The 5,803-nt window shown below is 41.4% G+C and overlaps 2 non-coding genes across 2 annotated transcripts; one reads left to right on the plus strand and one right to left on the minus strand.

Moving 5' to 3' along the window:
• The first annotated feature begins 2,707 nt into the window (after positions 1 to 2,707).
• TRNAS-GGA (transfer RNA serine (anticodon GGA)) lies at positions 2,708 to 2,794 on the plus strand. Its single transcript has one exon. It is a non-coding gene; the product is annotated as a tRNA-Ser (tRNA).
• Positions 2,795 to 3,983: 1,189 nt separating this feature from the next.
• Positions 3,984 to 4,065, minus strand: TRNAS-UGA (transfer RNA serine (anticodon UGA)). Its single transcript has one exon. It is a non-coding gene; the product is annotated as a tRNA-Ser (tRNA).
• Positions 4,066 to 5,803: the final 1,738 nt, after the last annotated feature.

The raw sequence follows: 5,803 nt of genomic DNA on the forward strand, positions 1-5,803 counted from the left end.
GTTTTTTAGATCAACTTCCAAATAATATAGGTAATAGTAGTCTAGACAATGGAAGGAAAAAAGAAAGAGGTATCCACTCTTGATACTAGACTAACTGGCTTGCTTTTTAAACTAAGCCCCTTCCACCTACTATAGTGCTTCTTTGTCTATTACTTTACCTCAGTGCTTTTTTATCCGCAAAACATTACGAAAACAGCAACGGCGACGGTATAGCAAGGGAAAGCGTTGTAGCGTTTGGGACTCCTTTCGTTAAAAGAGAAAGTGTTGATTGTCTATTCTTTAGGCACTCATAAGAAACTAATCTCTCCTAGAGGACACGTATGGGAAGTATTCATCTCTAGCAATCCCAAAGTATTTAAGGTTTTAACCATTCTGTGTAACCATTAGGATGCTCCAAAAACACTGGAGTATAGAAAGGATACACTAGTATCAAAGCATTCTTTAAAAACCACATCTTATTCTTCTCAGGTGGATGATTCGCTCCATTCAACGCTGTCGTGTGAAAGTTCCTTTCATAATTTAAGAATTCAACTGATTTTAGGTAATCCATCCCTATGTAGCACGACATAAAAGGTGCTATGAAAAACACGTAACCAACCGAATTACGTGAAATAGATAAATCGATCTGGTTAGGGCATTCTTTAAAACTTACTTCAGAAAGGGAAGAATCATCCGAGACTAGACTGCGGGTTTTTCATCTTTTGTATCCATAACCTTTCCGAAAGCCAAAGCGTAGCTTACCTTTCTTTTTACGATTTGATTGCTAGCCACGAAAAGGGAAGATAAAGCCCTTGACCTGACAAGTACTCAACGCCTATGCCTATGCAAGAGGGCACCAGCTCTAAAGTTCATAACAAGAGCTTAGCTTTCTTTTAGAGCCTACAGGGCAGGGCTGTGTTTTTTTTTACTTCTAACGCGGGCGGCTAATGTTTTCCTAACATACACTCTTCCGTTCACTACGCAAGCGGGGCGATAAGAGCCCGCTTGTGAGGCGAATGGAAAAGAAAAAGTGCTTTTGTCGAAGAAAAAATGATTAATTCTTTGTTATACGATCCCTCATTTTCCAACTTTATCTTGGAAGTAGCCTTTCAAGACAAGATTTACCCTTGCTTTAAAAAGAGTCGCAAGCCATCTTCTTTAAAAAGAGCTGCAGTTGCTCCTTAATCGTGGTTTCTTAACCTCGTGATTGATGAAAACAATATATGGGTTCCCATAATACTAATGTTTTTATAAGTAACTACGTAGATTGCTTGATTTAGGGCTGCATGCAAACCACAAAAACTCGATTACCTTACCCATGAGCATCCCCGACTACAGCGCCCCTTTTCAGTTTCTTAGAAGATATGCTAAAAACGAATAATTTAACCTACAACTATGATAAAAATTGGGTTCATTACTTAGAAGCCTCTGTTGCTAAAAGGAGTAGACTAGGTAAATTGTTAACCGAATATTCGAATTTATATAGCTTGTTGACCCGATAATAGGTGTTTGAAACTAAGGTTTACAATCACCCATATGAAATTGAATAAAATGTTATTGTCCCGGTTACTTCGTGATGTAAGAAAACGGTGCAGTTTGCACTTAGATTTACTCTCAAAACAAAGTGATGGTAATTCTGTGCATCAAGCTCGATTAATGGGGTTGTTGAAATAAATTGATCTTTTACTCAAGAAACTAGTGTGTATGCTTTATTAAAAGGTGCTATCGATAACTATTAGGTAACCTCAGAGGTTCATTCAGTAGAAAAGACTTTATATACAATTGAAGAAGATAAAAAATGTAAACTTTTATGGACTAGGGCCTTCTCTTTAAAGGAGAAGTTGATGTTTTATAGTATTTTAACGCACGCAAGAATACAAGGATGATGACTTAAATAAACCAGTTCCCGTGCTTCCCATTGTAGATACAACACCTGACAAAGTAGACCCTGTGGATTCGAAACCTAATGGCTCGACAAAGCCAGCCCCAGATAGTGTAGACTTGAGCCCAACAACCGCAACGACATCAGATTCAATTGAGATCAGCAAGGAAATCGCGACATACCCATGGTACTTATTAGATGAGTTACTCTTAATCCTGTCTCTATTCATAGCAGGTTGCGCTGCTTATTTACTATTCAATAGGTGGAAAAGAAGGCAAAACGAATCGAACCAATCAATTTCACCGACTGAAATAAGCATATGCGCGACCGTGGTAATTCAACTTACAGAACGGTGTAAAATATATGACTATTACTACTATCAAAGCAACACAACCAGGCAAGAAAAGAAAAACTGATGTGGCTCTGCAGGTACTTAAAGAAAGGCTGAGTATAGGCTGCGAGCCAAACATAATTACGTAAAACAGCTTGATAGATGGGATGCTAAAGGCCAATCAAAGTATCAAAGTCCTATGTATGCTAGCTCAAATGGAAGAGAAAGAAGGCAGTCTTTTTCTTTCTGTTACAGTACGTGCTTTGCTGAAGAGGCGAACAAAATTCAACCATTCCCAAAATTCTTACACCCTACGCGGCGCTTATATTACGCGCTACCTCCGAATAAAGCAAAGAAGCGCTACCCCATCTCCTTGCTTGACGTTCGCTATGCCCAGCAAAGCAGGGCTCGTAAGTAATTATTCGATTTTGGGAGAATAGTTCCAATAGTAGAACAATGGTCTCCAAAACCTTTGGTTAAGGGTTCGAAATGAAAAAGAAATGAGAAGGGTCTAAGGAAGGGTGGCTGAGTGGTTTAAAGTGTAGCACTGGAAATGCTATGTAGACTCCTGTTTACCGAGGGTTCGAATCCCTCCCCTTCCTTGCCATGAATGCGTGAGAGAAAGATAATTTGGTTTAGTCTACTTCAATCAATTAACCTGCTTCCAAGTCCGATTCAATTCTATGGATTTCCAGGGGCAAGCCTAGCGTGCTCTTAAGGGTTAACAAAAATGAAATGACCTACAAGTCGGGATCACCTTTCTCATTTACCGGGCGACCCTTTCCTTTCCTCTGTATAGTGAAATTAAGTAGTATTTCATGGATGACGTCTGGGTATTGAAGTGTTAATATCTGCATGTTGGTGGTGTCTAAGGCTACTTAGGGCTTACGTGGATCCGGCTACCTCTTTTCTGCTTTTTTCTATTAAACACGGGGTTCGACCTGAATGTATCATAGAGCTCTTCCCCGGGTCATGCCTCCTGCGCCATGCGCTTGGTTTAGTGAAGTGGTAGGGTATAGTTTCGCTGATTGCGCAGTAAGCAGCGGCAGAAGGATGGCCTTAAGGAAATCGATTCGAATACGCCCGGCCAATAAGAGTTTGGAAAGAGTTAACGATGGTTTAGATTTTTATTAAAAAGGATATCGAGATCGATGGAACTGAAATCAAGTTTCTAAAATTAGCTTGCTTTTGCGGGGTCGCGGCTCTCTGTTTTGGCTATTGTAGCATATGTGTTGCCTAGGGCTACAGGGGCATGCTGACTTGACATCATCCCTACCTTCTTCTGACTTGTTACCGGCAGTCTGTTGCTGGGTTCCAAACTTGACTCAATAGTGGCAACTAAACACGAGGGTTGCGCTTAGGACTTAACCCAACACCTTACAGCATGAGCTGACGACGGCCATGCATTACCTGTGTCTGCGTTTTCAAAGGCGCTCTTCTCTATTCAAAAGGATTCACAGCATGTCAAGCCCTAGTAAGATTCTTCGCGCCAGCATCTAAACTACATGCTTCACTGCCTGTCCGGGGTTAAGGGATTTGACAGCAGACTTAACTTAAGGAGCCACCTACAGACGCTTTACGCCCAATCATTCCGGATAACGCTTGCATCCCCTGTCTTACCGCGGCTGCTGGCACAGAGTTAGCCGATGTTTATTTCTTAGATACCGTCATTGCTTGTTTTTTGAGTTTACGACCCGTAGGCCTTCTGCCTTCACGCGGCATTGCTTTGTCAGGCTTTTGTCTATTCGATTTCTTACTAGAAGCCTAATGATTGTATAATTTCAATAAATACGGATGGAGAGGGATTTGAACCCCCGGTATTTTATACTTCGGTTTTCAAGACCGACTCTTTAAACCGCTCAGACATCCATCCCTTTCCCGACAGGATCATAAGCCATCGAGAATTAACAAAAAAGCATGCCAAGCTTACAGGTCAAATTGCACGTCTTCAGAGAACAAATAGGGCAGGGATGGGGGCTTAATGAATCCTCCCAACTAAAAGGGTTAAGCTAATTGATCATTCCATTTCAAATTGATAGAAACTAAGGCTGGGCAATAACGGACTTGAACCGCTGACTATCTCGGTGTAAACGAGGCACTCTACCAACTAAGCTAATTGCCCTTACTACTTAAGCTAATTGAACAAAGGGGGATAGATTTATCCATCTCGCTTTCATGCCCAAAAGAGTGACCGGCGCAGCGAAGATCTCGCCGGTGTTACCTGCAGATGGTTGCTGGTTGATTCTTCGTTTTCGGTTCGACGCTACGCTAATGTTCATTTCTTTTTTAACACACACTCTACTGCGCGAGCGGAGCGATAAGAGCTTGCTTATGAGGCAAGGCAAAAAAGGCTTTCCTTTTGTTTTGCTGCCTATTCTCAAAAACAAAAGCATAGACTTAACCGACTGTAAATACTTTGAACAACAAGCAATTCCCTTTTTTTTGCTTAGAGGCAGAAAAGGCCTTGAACAAAGAAAAGAGCCAAAAAACAAACCTTTATTACTTCGCACGCAGTTAAACAAACACAAGGAGCGGAGCGCACTTTGTAATAAAGCCTTACGTAATCTATCTCATTACTATTACACTGTAGACTTGTCCTTTGCCTTACGGCCTTTATTGGACAAAATTGGCTTTAAACGGAAACGTGAATGACGAATTGCCCATATAACAATAGTATTTAGATAAGAGCCCTGCCTTTGTCGTATCTTCTCGGCCTTTTTCTTTTCCGCTGCCACATTAAGATAAGAGGATTCTGAAAGTCCGGATATGGGGGTCTTCTTTAGAGAAATTGAAGCCAATTTTTACGGAAGCAAAAGAAAAAAGACTAAACTTTAGCTTTACGGCCCCGGAAACTCGTGAACACCCAGAGTCACTTAAGGAAAGTGTATGGGAGATTGTCAAAGACGTGGAATCTTCTGGCATAGAAGACGCTTTGCCTTGTGCATTGCCGCTAGTTACAGCCTTCACTTCTGTCCTTGTTTTAAAACCCCTTGTCTCAATGTCAGACCCCGTAGGTTCCATTGGGCACTGGGCTAACATGTCTAACCCCGGCCGCTACATAGCAGCTTGCCAGATAAGGAGAAAGCTGCATTCATAAGTGGAGATATTGAAACTATATGTATAAACGACTTGTTTTTGAAAACAAAAGGATGTATAATACTTAGAGCTCTGGGTGACAAGAGCAACTTTCAATTTGTTATAAGCCCAAACTATAGATTCAATAAGTTATTATCAATAGCCGCAACCACTGAATAGAAACATTAGACTAAAGGCCCGGACAAAATGAGCCCCTAAGAAGAAAAGAAAAGCCCATATGCAGATAATGAAGAACCATATGACTGAATAACTTGAGAAGCCTGTGCCCACATCTTGCAGCCATCCATTGATTGTCGTTGAACTTTGTGCTTTGTTTCCTCCAGTAATGTGACTCACTGCTCCCTTTTCACTTACACTTCCCCATACATCCGATTGCATCTTCCAGCTGAAATGGAATATAACTATTGAAATGGAGTTGTACATCTAGAACAGCCCCAAGAATACGTGATCCCAAGCAGATACCTAGCAGGTGCCCCCCCTTTCGGGGCCGTCGCAAGGAAAGCGAAACCCGAGAT

The sequence above is a fragment of the Adiantum capillus-veneris genome, chromosome 1 (genome assembly GCF_014529385.1).
Source record: "Adiantum capillus-veneris isolate H3 chromosome 1, ASM1452938v2, whole genome shotgun sequence".
Taxonomy (NCBI): Eukaryota; Viridiplantae; Streptophyta; class Polypodiopsida; order Polypodiales; family Pteridaceae; genus Adiantum; species Adiantum capillus-veneris.